Raw genomic sequence first — 22,401 nt, 5'->3', positions numbered from 1 at the left:
ATTATTAGATGAACTTTGCTAAGTAGATGACATCAATCTTAAAATACGATCGGGTATTAGTTGACATTATGGAATTACTGTTAACTTTCTTAGGTATGATAACAGTGTTGTGGCTATATAGGATAGATCATGTCTTTATTCTTAGGAGACGCATACTGAAGTGTTTTAGGAGCAAGGTATCATGATATCTGCAACTTATATTACAAGAAAATATGATATATACATAAGCATAAACTGAGTGAAGCAATTAGCAGTCAAAATTATAACCCAAATCTTAAATCTAATTCTCCTGGAACTCTCATACTCACTACACCTCTGTATGTCTAGTGTGCCCCTTATTCTAGCTACTGTACTAAGCAATATCTGTGTTTGGGGGGGTGGGGAGGGCAATAGAAGATATAACATTGACCCTCTGCCCTCCAGAAGCTGATAATCTCACTACAGAATACCATTTTTATATACAACATAAAATAACACATGACAGATCTGGTATGTAACAAATAAATGCTGCAAGAGTTCAGAAGAGGAAATCAATAAACCTTCAGAGAATAAAATATCTTTGAAATCTCTTTCCTCTAACAGGTTTCTTATTCTTGGCATCCTTTCCCTTAAGTATTTCTTCTTTATTTTATCTGCTTGGCAACAACCAACTATTTCCTACCTAACGAAACTATCTGGAGACTAGCTAAACATAAAATACATATTTTGCCTGTTTGGAACACAGGATATGATTTTAAAAATAAAATACTCCTTACATTTTCACTGGAAAAACCACTAAATATACTATGTGGGTTTTCTTGCCTTCAAAAGCAACTGTGTTATTTCAAGTGCTGAGGATGCCAGAAAGCTTGAAGATTTAAAAATAATCTCACAAAGAGCTCATTTCCAACACCAGATGGAAAGAAATTACTCTAAAGACACATGTGTGGGAGGACATATATACAACATCATATGACACTAGGCAAAAGGTTTATATAATTACATAAACCAAAAAGATTGGCAGGACTCTGAAGGTAGTAAGTTCGCAACAGTGTAGATTCTTTGAATCATTAAAAAAGATAAAGGGCAAGAAATAGCAAGTGCGTGGTAGCAAAAAAAAAAAAAGCTTTCGCTTTAAGGTGCCTTCCATGTCCCTATTGCATACTGAAATGGTTGGCACGTAAAATTTAAGGGTTTAAATTCTTCGAACTCTTGACAGTTCTGCCTGTGTCTGTATGGTTCAAACCAGGGGGGAAAATGAATTTCAACAATCTGTACCAAGTGTAGTATCAAAGTTAAACATTTTTCACTTGAATATGTGTAGAACTTTGAATTGGTAAATTAAAATATACACTTGACATATAAATTTAAAAAGCAATTCTTTGTAAGACGATGTACTCAACAATATACTAGTAAGAGCCCATTGTGTTAAAATGATTCTAATAAGGTTATTTAATTCAAGAATTAAGTAACAGCTGAATAGCAATCACAACTGAACCTCGGCATAGCACTATAAATTCATAAATTACCAAAAGTATACATTTCTATTACACTTGTGGGTCACAGGCTTACATTTAACCAATTCAAAATAACCCTATGCTTTAATGTTGTTAAATCACTGAAAGTTTCTCACACAAAACTTTTATATCATAACTTTTTTACAGCTTAATGCAGATATGACCAAAATATAACACAAGTTTTCTATGTGACTATTAATGTTGAAAATATCTAAACCTCAGACTATGTTGTGTCCAGTGCTACAATTCAGATATACAGAAGGCCTACCAAAAGTCCACAGAATAACTTCTGTAGAGGATGGCAGGCACAAGGAACAGGCAGGTTATGTTTATAAATCAAAATTAACTATAAGAGTATATATTATATCCTATTTTATTTTATTATTTCCACCTACTTCCAAAAAACAATTGAGGTGTTCCTGTCTCTGTTAATAGTGATATTATCAAATAGAATTATAGATACACATTGAATATAGCTAGAATAGAATTAGATAATACTAATAGAGCATCTACTACTTCTTCCAATCTTATTTGTCAATATGAATATTCCGTCGTAGTTCTTATCCATTCCATCAGACAACCTTGCCTCTTCCTACCCACTCTGCCAAGATTACTTTAACCCTACCCTTGTTCCACTCTACATAGCTCAGAAACAATTTTAATTTCTACATATACAGATTTCCCTGAGAGTTGAGAGTGATAGAAGAAGGCTTAGATTAATTGTGTGGAGGTGACCCTAAGAGCCCTCAGCCATGGAGAGAGTAGCAATTTAGTAAATCATAGCTAATAGCACAGAGAAGACAAGCAGGGACTTTGTGGCATCTTACTACACTGATGCACAGTGACTGCAATGGGGGGGGACTTGATAATATGGGTGAATGTTGTTCATGTGAAAGTTTCATCTTGTAAATCGATGATAACTAAAATTTTTTTTAAGGAAATAAATAAATAAATCACAGCTTAATCCATATGGACTTATTGGGGAGAGAATCAACAGGTAACTCCAAAATAAGAACTGGTCTTAATAAATGCAATAATAAAAAATAAGTAAAAATTTAAAAAATAAAATAAATGTGATGGCAGACTGGCTCTGGAATTACTATACAGAGGGAACTTTTAGGGGTAGCATATTTACTTTGGTGACTTTGCAGGAAGCTGATGAGAATTACGGGGTAGGATATATTAAAGTCTCTCCAACCCATTACTTGAACTGTATTGGCCACGCCATGGTATGTTGCTTTCCTTTAAAGTTCAAAGAGCTAGCCAATTTATTTTTGAATACTTTTAGGTGTACACAATCCCCTGTAAATAAATATAACTAGCAAAAATAAGTGTAAACAGTCTTCATCATAATCAGATTGTCCCACTAAACTTTCCTAAAATCAACATTTGAAGTAGTGTCAGTCAGTTTATTCTAAGGTCAGCACTCAAAATGAAATACCAAAGTTCACATTTTTAACACCTCCAATTTCTGAATGCTGTTCATTGCTATCGTTTTTTTCTTAATCTTTCTATGTATTCATTAAAGAAGCACCAGAGTAAATTAAAATACTAATTTAACCCAGTGCATATACCAGAATTCTGTTACACTGTTTTACTCAACACACTATGAACTTACTCATAGAAAGGACACACAGTAAGCCCCAGTGACACCAACAAACTTAAAAAACAAAAAATAACACATATTTTGGATCTGGATCTGGATCTTCTCTAACTAAAAGCTATTATAAATGCAATGAACCAATTACTTTTCAATAATTCTAGATTCTCTACACTAATAAGGCCTATAACGGATCAATTCAGAGGACTCTTAAAATGTTTTTACAAGTTTCATCTTTGCGGGCATTATTCAGAGAAAAAAGCAAAGTTGTTCATAAGAAAAAAGTTGTTAGAATTATTACTGGTTAACTCACAAGTAAAATAAGGTGCTTCCATGCTCAAGCAACAGAAAACAAGTACTTTAAAGACAGAGATAAATCTGCCACTGAATATGAATGTGATCAATCACAAATCTGCTGAGACTCTTGGAAAAACAAACTGACAGCACTTAGGCTGGACGGCTTCTTAGATAACAGGGAAATAGACGATGGTCTAAACATACAATTCCTCTTGATTTCAGAACCAAATTCAGCCCCTAAAGGCCACTGATATTCTAAAGTTATAAAATCAGATCACCAATATTGAACTGGATTTGGACATTCATAAAATATAAGCAAGCCCTATCACTCACATCACAAATTGCAGACTTCATATTTTAAACCACAATCTATTAGTAGGCATATCAAAGTACCTGCACAGAATTCAAGAATCTTGTGGCTTTAAGGCAACGTTCTGACAAGCTTAACTCTGAAGCTTTCTTAGGAACAAGAGGAAGGAAACCAAATAGCATTGGAAGTACACTCACTCTCTTAATATGAATTTGTTGAAAATTAAGACCATAAACTAAGGAAAGAGATGGAAGGCTAGCTCTGTAATTTCCAAAAGTCAAGCCGCACACAAGAAAAAATATCACACTGGTGAACTTTAAATGTGGGGCACAAACCTGACAAAAGAGAATAACAGGAAAAATACAATGTCATATCTCGACAAAATGCCAGTTTTTTTTTCAGAGAGGCCAAGAATCATTTAAAATAATTTGTTAACTTAGATACTAGCTTAGAAGTGTTTCTTGGGGAAAAAATAAAAGTGAGAAGATGAAAGTGTTTTAAATATGCAAAGAAGATGATTTGTGTATTATTTTGTTAATATTACATAAGTTGTTATATTATGCTAGCTTATATATTATAGAGGAAAATATAGGTTTGTTCACCATATCTACTACTTTAATACAATAAATATGACTTGAGTGTTCAATAAACATCATGTTCAACAAACATTAAGGAAACACTGGCCTTTAGAACACCAAGAAAGAGAACAGATGCAGAAAGCAAGCAGAGACCCAACTTCGTCCTATTAGGTTAGTCTATTTGCTGACAGCCAGAGTTCCCAAGCATTAAACTTGTCAAGTTGGTGTTCTTAGCTCAGAGTAGAACAGAAACCTAAGGAGGTTTCCTTAATCTACCATTAGCCATCATCTCTCACGAAGAGCTATACACATTGATGGAGCACTCAGGACCTAAACCCTTTTAATAAACACTAGTTGAAGAAAATTCATCTAGTTGGCCATTCTAATGAAGCTCAAAGAAAACTCAAAACTAAACAAAAAATTCCATCAAGTTCCTGCATATGAACTTTCTCCCACACTTCAAATTACTGATACTTGGAACATTTTCAGTGTAAGAGAACTGAAAACAATCAGGAGGAATATATATGACAAGCATAGACAGAACTGCATGGCCAAAAGTACAGAGATGGGAAAGCATGGGTTATTACTGAGGAATCTTTTTGGTTGAAAAATACAAGTAATAAGGATAATAAAGGATGGAAACGTAGACTGGGGCCATGTTGTGCAGGACTTGTAAGACATTTGGTAGAAAACACTGGAATAAATATTGGAAGAATTTTGGCATGCCCTAAAGATTAAAAACACTTATTTCTAAGCCTGACTTCAATCATACAATTAAAAGTGCAGTCATGTTACTAGAAGAAAGAGGAATCAGGCTAGCATGTTGAACGTGGGTCGGCCAGTGAATTCACTTTTAATAGTGGCAAAGATATACCATACTTCAGTTTCCCCAGGGATATGAATAACGTCTATTTTTACCTTAATTATAATGTTCCTGTAGAAAGCACTCTGAATTAGCACCTTGATTCCAAGGCAATCTGATGTTCAGTTATTATGTCCATGTTTTTAATCTGTCACTTACTGAGGGCTTACTGTGTGCCAGATATTCTGCTTTGCACTCTATGTGGGTTATATTAATACCCAATTTTTTTATAAAACCAAACATTGTACAGCTGGCAAAGAATATTTTGTTTCCAACTTACAGAAATGGTAAATGAAGAGTACATCAAATTTCCATAATGATCCACTAACAAAACTGGATGAAAAGATATAAAGGATGTATAGAGAGTAAAAGGGTCAAACCAACTAAAATTTTGCCAGGACTGAGAGTACAGGAAACAGCAATGAGCAACAGCATGAAGTACAGTGTATCCTTAAGAGAGCATAATAAATCCACTATAATAATATCCAAGACACAAGACATAACCATTTCTTGCAATGTCCCCTGACATCAGAAGGAACAAAATAGCAGCTGTGAAATCACCAGACTACTAAAAAAAAAACTCAGCATCTCTTTAGAAAAAAGGGGAAAACTGTCTCCTAATCAGTAATATATGCCAAAAAACAACAAATCTCTACAGACTAGCCATTTATGGAAGGGTACAAGAGAAACAACAGGATGACAGTGGCTATCATGTGGCCAGAAACCAATCGGTCAGCAATTTGTTTCACGTGAAGCCACTTTCTCTCTCGAAATTGTCTGTTCCTGGGAAGAAAAAACCTGTTTTGGCAACCAGCTCACCACCACCACCACCACCACCCAGGAAAAATAGCCTGATGATGAGTCTCTGAGCGCGAGCCTAGACCCAGTCCCTGCACAGGTAAAAGCAGCCCAGCAAGCAGGAGAAAGTATTTCCAAGCCAACAGATGCGCGAATTGAAAAAGGAGGTCACGAAGCCGAGAGAATAGATTTAACCCTTTGGTCACTGGGAACTGTGAAGACTAAGCGAGAGAACATTTGAGCCCTCGGGTTCAGGGAATTTTTTTTAAGGATGCGGTGCCTATGGCGGGAAGGCCTTAAAGACCCTCCAGGCTCCCTCAAGCCCTCAGATTGCGCCGGGCTTCTCCAGACAGCCTAGCTACCTCGTCACGAAGAAATCGCTCTGCGGCTGCACCCAACACCTTCACCACCCGGAACCTGCAATTCCCCCGTCTGGTTTCCTTCCAAGGCTCCTGCCCACTGTACCATGATTGACAGACCAGACCGTGCGGATTTTCCCTCGTCAAAAATATACCCTAAACCTAACTTTGAAACGCTCCCCCAGCGCAACCCCCGCCTCTTTCTGCTCGGGCCGGCCGCGTCGCTGCTTCAGCCCCTCAGCCTCCGGCGTGCAGAGGCCGTAGAGCCCGTGCCCCCGGTCAGGGGCCTCAGGGGGCTAGAGACAAAGGGTCTGCGGCGGCGCCGCGGCCGCCAGGACCGTCCCCTCAGGGACAGCTCCGCGCCCCCCAACGCCGCTCGCGCGCCGCCGCCGCCGCCTCGCCTCACCGGTGGCTCCGGGGCCCGGGGTCCCGCGCCCGCCGCTGCAGCCGCCCAACGAACAATGGCAGGAGGAGGCGCTAGCGCCGAGTCTCGGGCTCTCTGCGGCGCGCGGGCCCGCCGGCTGCTGGCGGACTGACTGACGAACCCACCGGCCGAGGGAGGGAGGGAGCAAGAGAGCGAGCGAGCGAGCAGGCGGCCCGGCGCGCGTCCCGCCTTCCCCCGGCGAGGCGAGGCCCGCCCGGCCCACAGCCAGCCAGCCCGCGCGCACCCCTCCCCCTCCGCTCGCCACAACATTGTAGTAAATTTCTATTGGACAGCGCCGGAGGGAAGGAGGGGGCCGGGCCCGCGGCCCGTCAGCCCATTGGCACAGGCCAACTTCATGCTCCTCTCCTTGCCCCCCTCCCCTAAGGTGGGTAAGAAGGGAGGGGAAGAAAAAAGAGGAATAGGCAAGGGGCTGGCTGAGTGTGCGCACGCGCAGGGCGAACGAGCTCTCGTCCGGGTGTTCCCGGCCCCTGCAGCAGCCACGTGGAGAAAGAGGCAGTTAGTGCCTGGGACGAAGGTGAGGCCCTTTCTGCCCACAGGAGGCCCAGATAGGAGGCCGAGATTTGAAAGCCATAAGGAAAGCCGAGGCTGCTGCCCTGCTTTAGCAGCTGACTACCCCCTAACATATCTAGTGACCCTGGGTAAGCCACTCAGCTTTTCTGCACCTCAGTTACCCCACCTACTAATTTGACCATCTCTTAGGCGCCATTCCAACTCTGACATTCGGTAAGGCTTTACCCGCCCTGGCAGCTGTGTAAGGCCTGAAATGGAAGCTGAATGTTGTGCACACACCAAGATTTTGCCTGTCTTCTGCATTTAGAGTCTCCTAATTCTACCCGGGCACCCCAAAAATCTTAAAGACCTAACTTCCAAGGTCTGGTCTCCAGCTGAACTTAGAGCTGCTCTGACAATTGCCTGATGTGCCTTTATTGCCTTTCAGACCCTTCTTGACCCTTCACACTCCCTGCCAGGCTGGTCTCTGAACAGGCTGGGCTGGGGTCCCACAGAGCAGAAAGGTGGCTCTGTTTCGAGCACAGTCCCTATAAGGTAAGATAGGTTCTGATATTCCCATTTTAGAGAAGAAGAAACTGAAGAGACTTAGACCTGCCAGGATAAGAAGCCAGGCCATCTGACATCAGGGTCTCTATATGCCAGCTAGACTGCCTTCTGGTATCTAATCACAGCCCCCTCACACCTCAGCTCAGCCTCTAGAAATGACTACCTGGGTTCAATTCTCAGCCTCCAGCCCTCCCTAATTGTGCTTCTCTGTGCTTGTTTCCAACCCCATAAATAGGGATAATAATAGTCTCTACCTCATAAGAATTATTGTAAGAATTCAATCAGTTAAAATATGTAATGAGCTTAGATGTAATGAGTTTACTGTGCCTACCTCACAGTAAGGTCTACAGAAATGTTAATTATTACTGCTATTTGCTTCTCTAAAGCAAAGGACACCATCAACAGAACAAAAAGGCATCCTGCAGTTTGGGAGAATATATTTGTGAATGACTTATCCATTAAGGGGTTAACACCAAAAATATATGAAGAACTCACACACCTCAACACCCAAAAAACAACTAACCCGATTAAAAAATGGGTGGAGGATCTGAACAGACACTTCTCCAAAGATGAAATAAAGATGGCCAACAGGAACATGGAAAGATGCTCCACATCACTAATCATCAGAGAAATGCAAATTAAAACCACAATGAGATATCACCTCACACCAGTTAGAATGGCCAATATCCAAAAGACAAGAAACAATAAATGCTTGTGAGGATGCAGAGAAAGGTGAACCCTCATTTGACCCATTAATTCCACTTCTAGGAATTTACCTGAAGAAAAAAAGATCCCTGATTCAAAAAGACATATGCACCCCTATGTTTATCACAGCACTATTTACAATAGCCAAGAGATGGAAGCTACCTAAGTTTCCATCAATAAATAGATAAAGTAGATGTGGTACATGCATACAGTGGAATGTTACTCAGCCATAAAAAAGAAAAATCCTCCCATTTGCAACAACATAGATGGTGCTAGAGGGCATTATGCTCAGTGAAACAAGCCAGGTGAAGAAAGACAAGTACTTGTCTGACTGACTTCACTCATTTGTGGAGTATAAAAACAAAGCAGAACTGAAGGAACAAAACAGCAGCAGACTCACAGACTCCAAGAAGGAACTAGTGCTTACCAAAGGGAAGGGGTTGGGGAGAGTGGGTTGGGAGGGAGAAGGAGATTAAGGGGCACTATAATTTGCAATCACAATATAGGTAGGTCACGGAGAAGGCAGCACAACATGGGGAAGACAAGTAATGATTCTATAGCATCTTACTACGCTGATAGACAGTGACTGCAATGGGTCGGGGGATGAGGACTTGATAATATGGATGAATGTTGAAACCACAATGTTGTTCATGTGAAACCTTCATAAGATTGTATATCAGTGATACTTTAATAAAAAAATATCACTGCTCCTTGGAAACTATAGGCTGAGAGATGTGGAGCAGGCTGACACAGTGATAATGTATTTGTCAAGCACTCAGTTGTCAGTACTGAGCAGAGCACATCATATTAATTATGTGTTTGAAATATCCTGAGAACCCCTTGAGTAACACCTGACTAAAACAGCCTCTACTCACACACCCTTGCCCTGCTTTAATTTTGTTTCATAGCACTTACTTCTACCTAACTTTCTACTCTATTTAGTATTGTCCCACTCAATAAGTTGCTGCAGTTTACACTCACTAGACCACAAGCTTCAGGAGGGCAGGGACTTTGTCCCTCTGCTAATCTCCTGGGAACACTGTACACTCAATAAATACTGGTTAAACAAGTGAACAAGTTATCCTCATTTTATACACATAAGGAAGCTGAGGCTTAGTAAAGTCAGGTGACTTGGCCGAGGTCATTCTACATCCCAAAAGTGAACCTCCTGTGTTTGAATACTCTGGTCCTCAGCCACAGGTTCTCAGGTTCAGCCATGCTTTTGATTCAGGGAGCTCTAGCCCTACCACTCTGTACCTCAGAGGCTTCCTTCACCTATCAGACCTGGAAATCTGGTACCATTGATAAGGGAAAATTTACAAGGACAGCAGTCTAGTCCAAGTAGCCCCTTTTGCCTCTCTTAACAAAATAACAACAAAACACTCCCTTAACTTCCCCGTCTGCCAGGCCCACTCCCTAAGCTCACTCCCTAAACTCACTTCCCTTTACTTGCTCACTTGCTGTGCATGTAAGAATGTTGCAGATACAGAAGCAGAAAGATATACATTGCTCCCTTTGCCTTTATTCAGGGCTCAGACCTTGGGAGATTACTCCCCTCTGAGACCGCCAGTGTAAGAATAAAACCTCAACACTCCAAGACCTCCTAGTGCCGCTTAATTCTTCCACCAGTAATCCAATCCAAGTTTTCCAGTATTTTCCATAACACCATGGAGAAATCCTGAAGATCAGTCACCAGATGGCTCACTACCACCATGTTACCCAGCAAATTCCAATTCATGAAAACCAATATTCTCTATGCCACAAAGCACTGGCTAATGATGCATCATAGTTAAAGAGGCTTAGTTGGGTGCTAGTATTTAGTAATCATCATCCTGAAAAAAAGCAAGGTTCTTTGGTTAACACAAAACAGCTAGATACAAGGCAGATAGAAACTACTCTTAAATTCGGAGTGCCATGCAACAGCACACTGAAAACTGTTGGCACAGGCTAGAATCTAAAAGACATGAATTCCAGTACTCGCTTTTAATTCTTAGCCTGGAGATGAAAGGGCTTTGTGAACTGTAAGGTCCTAGCCACCCATGAAGGATTTTTGTTATTACTTAGGTTATACACCATCAACCTGCAAGGCTAAGTACACAATCTCTGAGTGTAGTTGGACCTACCACGTAGTAGGGGTGAGGGATAAGTAATGCCCAATTGAAAGCAGAGAAACTACCCATACTTGGGAGCCCAGCTGCTCTCTCAGAAAAGGCCTCTACAAACCAGTCACCCATTTCTAGCTCACCTGGCAGAGGATACCATTGGAATCCAAGGGTAAAGTTCCCAAACACCATCTTTGAGGGTAATTTCCCAGGCAGAAATCAGCTCCTGCCCTGCCTGCTCCATGCTTACATCTGGGTGGCGGCTGTGCCATGCTCCAAGCCACAGAATGGGGTCTCCAGGGGCCATCTCTTTCCCGCCTGCCAGCTGAGCCTACCACTGCCTCCCCTCCACCCCTCCTCTTCCTTTCTAGGGTATACAGACCCTGCTAGCTGCCTGTCAGCCCCTGGAGCGGTCAAGTGCACTAAGGAGAAAAAAAAAGAGACAGCATGAAAGGGTCCTAATCCTTTCCCATCGCAAACTCCAGCAAAAGCAAACACCAGCTGCACAGAAGAGACTGAAATTAGGTGGTGACCAGTGGGGAAGGCCAGGAGTGTAGAGGGGCCTCCAATGACCTGGAAGAGATGAGATTGGAAGAAAGCAGGGGTAAGGAGGGGGAACAGTTGGAGTCTGAACCATTTCTATGTCTGGGACATTGGTGAAGTAGGGACACAGCTGGCCTGACGCCCCAGTGATAGGACTCATGGAAAACATTTGTCTGTTGTGAGGGGTGGCAAGAGATGACGAGGTCTTTGAAAAGCTGGGCCCACCAGCAAAGTGGATCTGAACAGTGACTATTGAATAAAAACTCATTTTTGAGATAAAGGTACCAAACATACATGTAGAATAGAGCTTTTCATCCTTCCCATGGTCATAAGATTGCTGTCATTTTAGACCTTTTAAATACAAATAATGAATCAAACAAGCTATAACAGAGCAGGAATATTACTGTTATACAATGGTATGCCTTTCTGGGAGATTATGCTTAGTGGTATTTGAATTGTTCATAGAAAATAGAGTTCAGTAAGAAGAAAAAATTTAAATCTCCATAAAGCTATCAATCAGAAATAATATCAATATTTTGGTGGAAAACTTCCCTTCTAGTCCCTTTTCTTATAGGCATCCTTTTGTTTATATACATTCAATTGAGTCATTCAAAACTGCTAATTTTATAGGTTAAAAATTAACCTACATCAAATATCAGCCATTGCATATGGCTCAACCTAAAGCTTTTTAAAAATTTAGATCATATTGTTTTGAAACCAACTCTTTTTTACCTAACAATACATTATGATATTTTCACCACCACGTTTAACAGTGCTCCCAGGTGGATATCTCATCATTTACTTATACCTACATGTTGGACATTAGGGTTATTTCCCATTTTTCTCTCTCATATGATACTCAACAAATACCCTTTTATCTAAATCATACCCATGGTTATTTTTTTAGGATGCATTAACTACAGCATTTTTTTTTTTAATTATAGCCTACAAGGCAGACTGTTCTGGTCATTTTTGAGATAAAGGCAAAAGAAATCAACATTTGTGGTACTTCTGTACAATACCTTGTCTCTCATATTTGTAAATAGAGTATGTTGTCACCTTTTTGATACAGTGTACTTTGATTACAAAAACTGCATTACCTTAAAAGAGTTTTCTCTGCACAGTGAAATAAAAAAACTAAGTGTGATTAAAATGCATTCATTGGAGTTAGCAAGTTATGTCCTTTCTGTTATAGAGACACTCCAAAACACAAGGGGCCAAAGGGAAAGAAGTTGGAACTGTAAAAGAGCACCCCTGATGGGTGGCAGCTAAGGCACTCCTTTAGGCCTCTAGGTTCACAAAATGTTAAAACTGGACAGACCTTTAGAGATCATCAAGCCCAAGCTGCTAACTTTTAAACAGACTGGAAAATGGGTCCAGAAACTGGAAGGGACTCGTCCAAGGTTACACTTGTCTAAGGCAGAGCCCAAACTTGAACACAAGTCTTCTGACCCCGACTACAGCATTTTCTGTTCACTGCCTTCATCTAAGCCCAGCTACATTTCCGTTCCTAGGCTGGAGGCTAAGCTAAATTCTATGGCCATAAAACCTAGGACTGTCTGAACTGGAAGGGACCTTAGAGATAATTTACTAATAAAAGTAATGACAAGTACATTTACTAGGTATTTACTGTGTTCCAGGCACATACTGAGTACTTTATATGCATTACTGCACATAACGTCATAGCAACCCTGAAGTGTATGGTTGCCTTCAATTACAGTTGAAGAAACTACAGCCTAGAAATGTTAGGTGATTTGCCTAACATCACACAGCTTAAACTAGGCCTGTCTGATGCCTCTGATGCCACTGTCCTCTGCTCCACATTGCTTTCATATCACTCTCAGGAAAGCAGTTTGGAAATATCAATGAACAAAAGCAGTATCTGTCCCGAGACCCCAGGGAAAAAGCTGTTATGGCTGCTTCTGAAAGTAGCCCTGGGACATTCAAAGAGGGACACAAGCCTCCCATGACCACCCCCCCAACTCCCTTATCTCTCCAGTTGGAGTAAGCCTAATGACCCTGATCCAGCAAAGCCTCCAGCTCCCTCAAGCTTAACCCACTAATTCTCTCTCCCCACAGCTGGGAACCCTGGAGGTCAAGAGGATTTCTAAAGAAACATGGAGAGAGGCTTAATGCCACCAGCTAGCTGAGCCCCTGCTAAAACTGGTAAAGTCAGCCTGGCCCAACCCTCACCTGAGAGAGGACAGAGGAGGAGCTGTAGGGAAGCAGGGGTGGGGTGGGGTAGGGTGGGGGGCTGGGCACCCAGAAACAGCCAGGTTTCACTTGCCCCAAGTCCAAAGGTGCTGCAACGGGACAGTTTCTGAGCTGTCTAGTATTCATCTAGTCTTATTTCTAAGCCTTCCAGTGACTAGGAATATTGCAGTGGGGAAGAAAGAGAGAACCAAGTACAAATAAGTTCCAGCCTTAGCTCTGCCATAAAATTCACTGTGTGACTCTGAGCAAGTTACTTACTCTCTGTCTTAGTCAGCTCAGACTGCCATGACAAAAATACCATAGACGGGGTAACTTAAGCAACAGAAATTTATTTTCTTACAGTTCTGGAAGCTGGAGGTCCAAGATTAGGGTGCTGGTATAGTCAGATTCTAACGAGAGCTCTCTGCCCAGCTGGCAGACAGCTCCCTTCTTGTTGTGTCCTCACATGGCACAGAGCGAGCTCTCTGGTCTCTCTTCTTAAAAAGGCACGAATTCCATCCTAAGGGCCCTGCCCTCATGACCTCATCCAACCCCAGTCACCTCCCAAAGGCCCCATCTCCAAATACTGACACACTAGGCGTTGAGGCTTCAACACATGAATGTTGAGGGGACACGAACATTCTATCCGTATCACCCTCGCTGGGCTCCCATTTCCTTACCAGTCAAATGGAGGCGGCAGTGCCTACCCAGGATGTCTCACAGGATAGCAAGAGCGATCGAATTCTGTGAGGGGTACAAAAGGGTTCTGCAGATTACAAAGCCCACACCTACACTGAGTATGATTTTCATTTTAAATTTGCTGTCAACTAAGCAGAAAAAAATACTCAACCCCAAGGTAAAAGCCTCCCTGGAAGTGAGGATATACTGGTCTCCCCTTTCTTCATCCAGCAAGCATTTATTGAGCACCAAACGGGTGTTGGCACTGGGAGTCACCGGAAGAATGGGAAGAGTCCAGCAACAATAAGAACGAGCCCCACCGTCATCATCCCGTATGTGGGTGATGGCAAGAAGAGGTTAAAGAATGTGGGTTTTTGAATGTGGGCAGACCTGGTTCAAATCAAAGCCCCACCACTGGGATGCTACATATGAGTTCATGAAAGTCACTTCTCCACTCTTCCTTATCTATAAAATGGGGATAACATATGCTAAACACTGTAGCAGGTACTTCATATGCAATATATCACTGAACCTTCACAACAGCCCCTTTAGGAAGGTATGGCTATTAATTCCCATTTCACAGATGAGGAAGTAGAGTCCCAGAGAAGTGAAAAACTTACCCAAGATCACCCAGCTAGTAAGGATTCAAATCCACATTTGCCTGGCTTATACTCTTCTTACAGTTTACAGATTACCTGCCTTTCCACAATGGTCATTATTACAATGCCAGCAAAGATGCATAGGGCACTTGCTGCGTGCCTATGTACTTTACCTGCACTCTCTTTAGTTCTCAAAACAACCCTAAGGAGTGGGTACTATTTTTTTTTGTATTCATATGCTTTTACTTCATAAACCATTTTCCTTTTGATCTATCAAAAGGATGATTCTTTAGATTTAATAAAAACAATAGGATGCCACCTTAGTAAGGATTTTTATAAATTCCAAAATATCGATATAAAGATTTCCCTAAATGATTCAAATTGTGAGATTTTCAACTATGATTTGCAAAGAGAAATTACTGGCAGTAAGACCTGCTGGTGTTCTCTTATGTAAAACAGGGAGGTTGAACTAAGGTACCTTCCATTCAGTGGCACTCTGAACACTTGCTGTCTGTGGTACAGCTACCTGTAGAAGAGGCTCAGCAAAGGGGCAGGCTCAGCAAAGAAAGACACCTGTGTTCAAAATTCTTTTTAAATGTCCACAGGGTGATAACCTATGGCCTAAGTAGATGTCTTCTTCCATTTTCTCTTAAGCCTCTTACGATAAATCACTTTTCTGAGGAAGGCATTGCAGCCTTTTGGAGTGGGTACTATTTTAACACCGTTTTATAACTTCGGGAATTGACATCAGAGAGGTAAAGCAATGTGCCCAATTCACATAGCTAAGAAGGGGGTATAGTTGGGAAGCCAGGTGTGTACAACTCCAGAACCCTATCCTTGGCCCACCACACTGTCCTGCCTCCCTTTCCCAGTGAGGCCAAGCAGGTATCTTTATCACTGTTTGACAGATGAGAAAGCTGAGGTCCAGCAAGAGGTAATGATGTGCCTAAAGGGACCCAACAACCAAGCAGCTAAGTAGAGACTTGAACCCAGACTCCAGAGTCTTAAGCCCAGGATTATTTCTTCCACCCATAATACTGAATTCTGAGCACCAGAAAATGCCCCTGTCCATGGGACATTTGGAAACCTTATACCTGGCTCCCCCAGGGGTATGGGGAACACCCTCTATACCTGGCCAGGCACGGAGAGCTGAGTGTGTGGAGGAGAAACTTTGCAGGATACTGCCCGGGGAGGACAGGAGCTGAACTGGTTACACAGGTGCCCCTAGCTTTGGGCACCTCTTTCTTGGTCTGCCTAAGCCTTGGGCCTATAGCCAGGAAGTGGGTAGGTACCAAGGAAGCTGCTCTAGGCCTGGGCCCCACTGGCTGGCACAGTTCTCTGCTGTGATTTCTGCTGAAAAACAAAAAGCTCCATCCTTTGCGCCTAAATGCTAATCACCAATAATGACATAATAACCATGGGGCCCAACAGCCAAACAGCCCCAACTAGAAATTCTGCATAGCTCAGGCTGAGAAACAAAAGATTTGGGCACTGCAACTGAAACAGATGCCCTGGCAGAAAATGTCAAAAGCAAAAGGGCTTCAGGGCTGACACAGCCGAAGTATGATCTGGCAAGTGGAGTGGATGATGACCACTCATTTGATTATTTATTGAGGATCCAGGTTCTCAGAACAGTGCTAGACCTAGAGAAGAAGTGAGAGAAGCAGCTTCATTTATTCATGAATTCACTGCACAGATATTTACTGAGCACATACTCTGAACCACAGTCTTCTGGGTATAGAGGATATAACACCAAACAAGACAGCCAGTATCACCATCATCACTGAGCTCACATTCCAGTGGGAGAAGAGAAACAATAAACAAATATTCAATAAAATACAGCATGTCAAACAGTAATAAATGCTATGGAAAAAATAAGCCGGGAGGGAGGAAAGGGAGTATTGGTGTTGCGGCAGGAAAAGGTACTGCAATTTTAAATAGGCTAGGAAAGGCCTTACTGAGAAGGTGACATTTAAACAAAAAAAAAAAATTAAGGAGATGAGAAAACAAGTCATGAAAGTATTTGGGGGTAGAGTGTTCCAGGCTGAAGGACCAGCAAGTGCAAAGGCCCTGGGGTGGGACCGTGCCTGGTGTGTTCAAGGACATGGCCTGATATTGTGGATGCACCATTAACAAAGCTGGGGGAAGAAAGGAATCGGACACAGACTCACTGTGAACTTGAACTCTCTTAAGCCTTAGGATGACTCTAGAGGTAAGGAATATGCTCACTATTCTCAGCATTTTCTAGATGAGTGAGACTCACAGAAGAGAAGTAACTGATCCCACATCACACAGCTAGAATGGGTGGGTCTATCTGACCCCAGCTTTCTGGTGCCTTTTCTCTATGTCCTGCCTATGCAAATCCTAAGTATTTAAATGTTCAGTGAATGAATGTAAATAAATCCTGCACACTTCTCAAACCCTGCCTTCTCAATGACCTGTTTTCTGACTGGCCTTGACTGATTTCTTCTTGTCTCTACTAATCACAGAACAACAAGAACAACAATTCCAGTGTGCCAGCTAGGGACTGAATATTTTACCTGAATTACTTAATTAAGCCTTTATTTATTCCTATGAGAAGGTGCTAATATTTCCCCCATTTTGTAAGTGAGAAAACTGAAGCTCACTGAGGTAAAACAACTTGCTGGAGGTCCCACAGCTGGTAAGTGGTGAAGCTGGGATTTAAACCGAGGCCTGTTGCCTCCCAAATCCTTTCTTTTAATCCTATATTAGTAGAAACCTTTGACATCAATCCATCCCCTTCTTTTTATAAATCAGAAAATGGAGGCTCAGAGAGGGCAGATGATGTGGCCAGGCTCTCAAATGTGAAGAGCTGGGGGAGGGATGCAGCCCTCCAGCCTCCAGCGTGGTGTTCCTTCTACGCTGCCACACTGGGGCTGTAGACCAGGTTTTCTCTTCTAGAACTATTTCCTGGCATCTGCAGAAGTGTTAGTGTTGTCCTAGCTCCCGGAGGACAGTGCTGGGGAACACAGTCCACCTCTGCCTGACAGCCTAAACTGCGGTGACACAGGGTCTGCTTTCCCTAAGTGCTTGCAGTGGCATTTAATCAGAGGAGGCCATGGAAGGGAAACTGTCCTCGTGTGGCTCCTGCAAGGGACCGTACAGGCTTGGCGCTGGACAGAGGTGGTCTGTGGGCAGGGACCAAAACCAAGCCAAGGATGAGGCTAGTGTTCCAGTCAGCCGTGAGAGGGGGATGTCAGAGTGGGTGGGTAAAAGACACTGAACCTCTGGCTTTAAAATCAGATTATTGGGTGTTATTTGTATAACAAGAAACCACATCAAACATTCCAGGCCCCTAGACAGGGAAGAGGTAGGACAGAAGGTTCTTAGAGACAACGGCTATAATAGCGCTAACAGTAGCTACCTACCAGAGCGAGGACTCAGTGCTGAGCACTGGACTAAGCACTTTATCTACACTTTGCCAGTCCTCACCATAAAATCAGCCCCTTCCTACAGCACAGGAAACTGAGGCTCAGAGAGGTTAAGTGACACCCATTTGTAGGGTAGTGCCAAAAGGGTCCCTGCTGTGTGACCCTGCATCACTAGCCACTGGCTCTGATTGGAGGATCCTGCATCTATACCAAAAAGGACTTGGATGGCAGCCTCTGCTATTAAAATCCAGGAGGCTCAGGGATCCAGTTCTACCCAGACTATGAGTGCCACAGATATAGGACATCACACTTACTCTTTCCCCCAGTCATCCAGAAAAGCAGGCTCAATTATCAGCTTTCAGGGGAAAAAAATAAAGCCACACGTTTCAAAATATTTGTCCCTGTTTCAAGGCGGCTGCTGGCTTTGGCCTCCAGCCAGGAAGAGGCTTACTAAGGTGGAGAGGAGCTGGAGGAGCCCAGGCCTCAAGACAGCGTGTCCTTGGGGGGATGGGGCAGGAGGGAGCAAGCTCAGCGGGGAGCCAGGACCCCTCTGGAGATCTGGGCTTGTTTCTTAATCCTTTCCTTCCTTTGTTGGCCCAAGCAGGCTGCCCACAGAGGCCGGGGAAGCATGTGGGTGGGACCAAGCATCTAAGGAGTCCCAAAAACAATGATTTAATTGGAGCCCCTTTTTAGAGGTGCCTGTTACATGCGGACACTGTATGAGGCAGTTTGGGGGTTATCTCACTGAAGCCTCCACCCTTCTCTGTGGGGAGGACCTGCTATCCCCAGTTCACTGAGGTGGAAACAGGTGCCGAGAGGGCAAGTGACTAAAGGCCACATAGCTGATAAGCAGCAGAGCCTGACCCCGTAGCAAGGCAGCCACTGGGTTTGACTAGTGTGCTGTGAGAAGGGGACAAGGAGGGCAGGCAGGGAAGGAGCAGGGTGGAAAGGGCCCTAGCACTCTCGGTGAGGACAACAGGTGCCGATGAAGGTGCAGGAAGGGCAGGGTAGCAAGTGATCCTCTCCACGGTGAACACCCACAAAGCCCTGCATGATCTGGGCCCTGCCTCCCTGCACAGCCTCATTGCCCGTCACTGCCCGCCACTCTGTGTTCCAGCCATACCAAACGCCAGTGCCATGTGCATGATGTAGGTTGAAGCCTTCACACATGTTGTTCCCTAGGCCTAGAAAGTTGTTCCCTCCACTGCCCACCTGGAGAGCTCTTATTCATCCTTCAAGTACCAGCTGTCTTTTCCCCTGATGCCTAGAAAGACTTAACCACCCACTCAGCTGGGCTTGCTCTGAAGTGCTCCATGCTTCCTAAGGGGCAGGAACTCTATCTGAGTCATCTCTGGGTGCCCCAGAACCTAGCACACAGTTAGTGCTCAACAAATGTTTGTTGTCTCTAACTTCACTTTATCACTGAATCTTTGAGGTAGGCAAAACAGGTTTTCTTATCCTCAGCCTCCTTCTAAAGGCAAGGAAAAGGACAGGAGAGAGGAAGTGACTTCAGAGGTCATGAGGACACTCAGTGACACTGGGAGGGCTAGAACCCAGGGCTTCTCCACACCACCCCTGCCAAGCCCCCACCCACCTCAAAGATGGGCTCTCTCTCATCTCTGCCAGACCAGCCAAGGTCACCGCAAGGGACTCCCAAGGCAGGAGTGTGGGGCATGGGCCCTAGTGGCCAGGGGTCTTGCCCGTCTCCAGCTCAGACATAGCTGCTGCCTGGAAGAACTGAGGCAGAAGGTGGCAAGAAGCACCCAAGTGGGTTTTACCCCCCAGTGCAGCTCTGGCTCCTCCTCCCAGATATGTCCATCAGCCAGAGACCCAGCAGGCCCCATTACCTGCCAGACCCCAGACTTCACTCTCACCTCTTTCCTCTCCTGCCTGCCCACTGCAGCCCATCATCACACCCTGCTGGCTCTGCCTCCTAAACAGACCTCACAGCCACCCCCTGCTTCCCATCCCATGGCTCAGCCCCGGGCCCCAGATCCCAGCATCTCTCACCTAGAGAGTTGTCCATGTCCCTACCCTCCCATTCATCCTCCACACTAAGTGATCCTCCCGAAATATGAGCTTGACCACGTCATTCCCCTGCTTCATATCCAATGGCTCCCCACGGCATCTGGAACAAGCCCCCCTGCTTCTTTGGAGCCTGTCTCTCCAGCCACATTCTCCCAAGTGTGGCTCATGGCTCTGTACCTTGGCAAAGCAGTTCTGTCAACTAGGACTGCCCTTTCTCCTAATCTTTGCCTAAAAAAATATTCACAGTTCATGCTTCCCTACACTGATCAGAGGTAGAACTGGTGGCTTCTGTGTCCTTCTCCCCAACCAGACTCTAATCTCTGTGGGGCAGGGGGAGACCCACAGATTCATCTCTGTGCCCCATGCCCAGCATAGGGTTTGGCACAGACTGGGCAGGAGTGAAAGCAGATGGCTACAACAGGGAGGTACATCCTTACTTCCAAGAGGCTTCCTCCCTCCCGTCACTCATTTAGATCCTGTCAGACCAGGCTGCTACCTGCCTGTTCCCAGCAGGCCCCTCCTAGACCTGTTTCCACAGTCCCAAGAGAGATATCTTTGTAATCCTAAAATAATACTCACAATTATAACAATAATGATAATTACTATCATTGAGTATTTACCACATGCCTCATATGCATTATTTTAATCTCACAAGAACTGTAGAAGGTGATAGATTCTTTTATTATCCCCATTTTATAGATAGGAAACTAAGGTTCCAGGAGGTTAGAAGCCTTGCCCAAGGTCACACACCAGCCCTGTGCTGGGCAATGGAAATGGACACAGAAGACTCAGACATAAGCACTGCCTCCTTGTGGAGTAAGAGAGTTTCACACTAAGAATCTGGGCCTTGCAGTGAGCAGACTTTGGGTCTGAGCCTCACCTCCACCCCTAAATAACTAGGTGACTCTGGGTAACTTACTGGGAGCACTAGTTGAGATAATGATTCTAAAATAGCATTTGGCAAACAGCCCGGCATATAAGAACATCCAAAAAATGTCAATAATAAACATGATGACTATAGATTCTAAGGATTCTCTAGGCCAAGATTGGATGTAATTCCCCAGGAACCTCCTCAGCCAGACCCAAATGGTAACAGTGATGATAATGCCTAATCCACCCATTTCCTCATTAAAAAATTGTTCAAGGGAAGTATCCTTTATTAACCCTATTTTATAAGTGAGGCAACTGAGGCCCAGAGATAAGTTACTAAATCAAGCCACACAGCAAAGGAATGGCCCAGGGGGGGATCTCCACTGAGCTACCTGCACACTGGACAGAGCCCAGCCCTTGGGCCCTGGCTAGCTTACTGGGGAGACTGGGGCCCCAGACTCCTGGATTCTAACCCCAGCTGGGTAGGAAGTTAACAGTGGGAGAAAGGAGCCCAGAGGAAGGACACTGTACTCAGCCCCCTCCCAGAATGAGTCCAAGGCTGGGCGGAAACCAACAATTACCAAGTGCCTATGCAGGGCACTCCTCACTGGCCCCTTCTGTGCCCTGTGCGGGAAGGGTTATGATATGCATGTCGAGGATGAGGTCCCCCCAAAGCAGACAAGTTAATGACTTGCCCAGCGTCTCCCAGCTGAGAGACTGGCAGTGCTGGGAGACCGTGAGTCCTCGCCGCTCCCACACTCAGCCCCAGACCTCCACACCCACCCCGCCCCTCTCTTCTGAGGAAAGAGGGCTCTTCCGCCTCCTCCCCAGTTCTAAGCAGAGGCTGTGAGCCTCGCTGCCTAGGCTGCCCTCTGCGGATCGCTGGGCTTGGTCCTTGGAGCCACACTCAGTTCAGTTCACAAGACCCAGAGCCCATGTAACAGAGCCTGGCCCCCACGGAGATCACAGTCTAGTGAGCAAAGAGGGAACTCGTGTTCTCTGAGCTTCTGTAACACTGGGCACTTTATATCCATTAGTCTTTTAATCCAATACAAAGCACATCGAGAGCACATAGTGATGCTGGATGAATAAATACATTCATTGACTCAGAAATATTCACTGAGCACCTACTACACGCCACTATATCCCAGGGGATACAGGAGTGAACAGATGAACAAAACTCTCTGCCCTTGTGGGGCTTTCATTAAGAAAAGAACATGCTTGTGCCAGTTAGGTGTTAATATTCTCATTCTCAGATGCAAAACTGAGATGCAGAGAGCCACCCACCTACAAGTGACAGTATCACATCAGTGTGTAAGCATCTGGAGAGAAGTCAGCTGGTTGTGGTAGGATTCTAACTTCAGAGAGTATCTCCCTCAGTTCTACTGACCCCACCACGGGCCTCCTTTTACACCTCCCAGTGGCCTCAGAGCCACCAGACATGCGTTAGAATCAAGCCCACCTAGCAGCCATTTAGCCACACCCGTACT

General features: G+C 44.2%; 1 protein-coding gene and 1 long non-coding RNA gene across 36 annotated transcripts in view; one reads left to right on the top strand and one right to left on the bottom strand.

The window, feature by feature from the left end:
- EPB41 (erythrocyte membrane protein band 4.1) overlaps positions 1-22,401 on the bottom strand; it is a 197,894-nt gene that overhangs the window by 170,758 nt on the left and 4,735 nt on the right. For 33 of the 35 annotated variants that reach the window (XR_012130088.1, XM_073233505.1, XM_073233506.1 and 30 more), the window contains exon 1: positions 6,707-6,843. The exons of the other annotated variants lie outside the window; for them this stretch is intronic. The gene's annotated coding sequence lies outside the window, so the exon portion shown is untranslated. Of the gene's footprint in view, positions 1-6,706; positions 6,844-22,401 lie in introns of those variants that run through there. 35 annotated transcript variants of the gene reach the window in all.
- Positions 7,016-22,384, top strand: LOC140848860 (uncharacterized). Its single transcript, XR_012130089.1, has 5 exons — positions 7,016-7,259; positions 7,683-7,789; positions 10,980-11,212; positions 13,231-13,317; positions 14,254-22,384. It is a non-coding gene; the product is annotated as an uncharacterized lncRNA (long non-coding RNA).

This window comes from Manis javanica, chromosome 4, assembly GCF_040802235.1.
Source record: "Manis javanica isolate MJ-LG chromosome 4, MJ_LKY, whole genome shotgun sequence".
Taxonomy (NCBI): Eukaryota; Metazoa; Chordata; class Mammalia; order Pholidota; family Manidae; genus Manis; species Manis javanica.
This window is presented reverse-complemented; position numbering and strand designations above follow the sequence as displayed.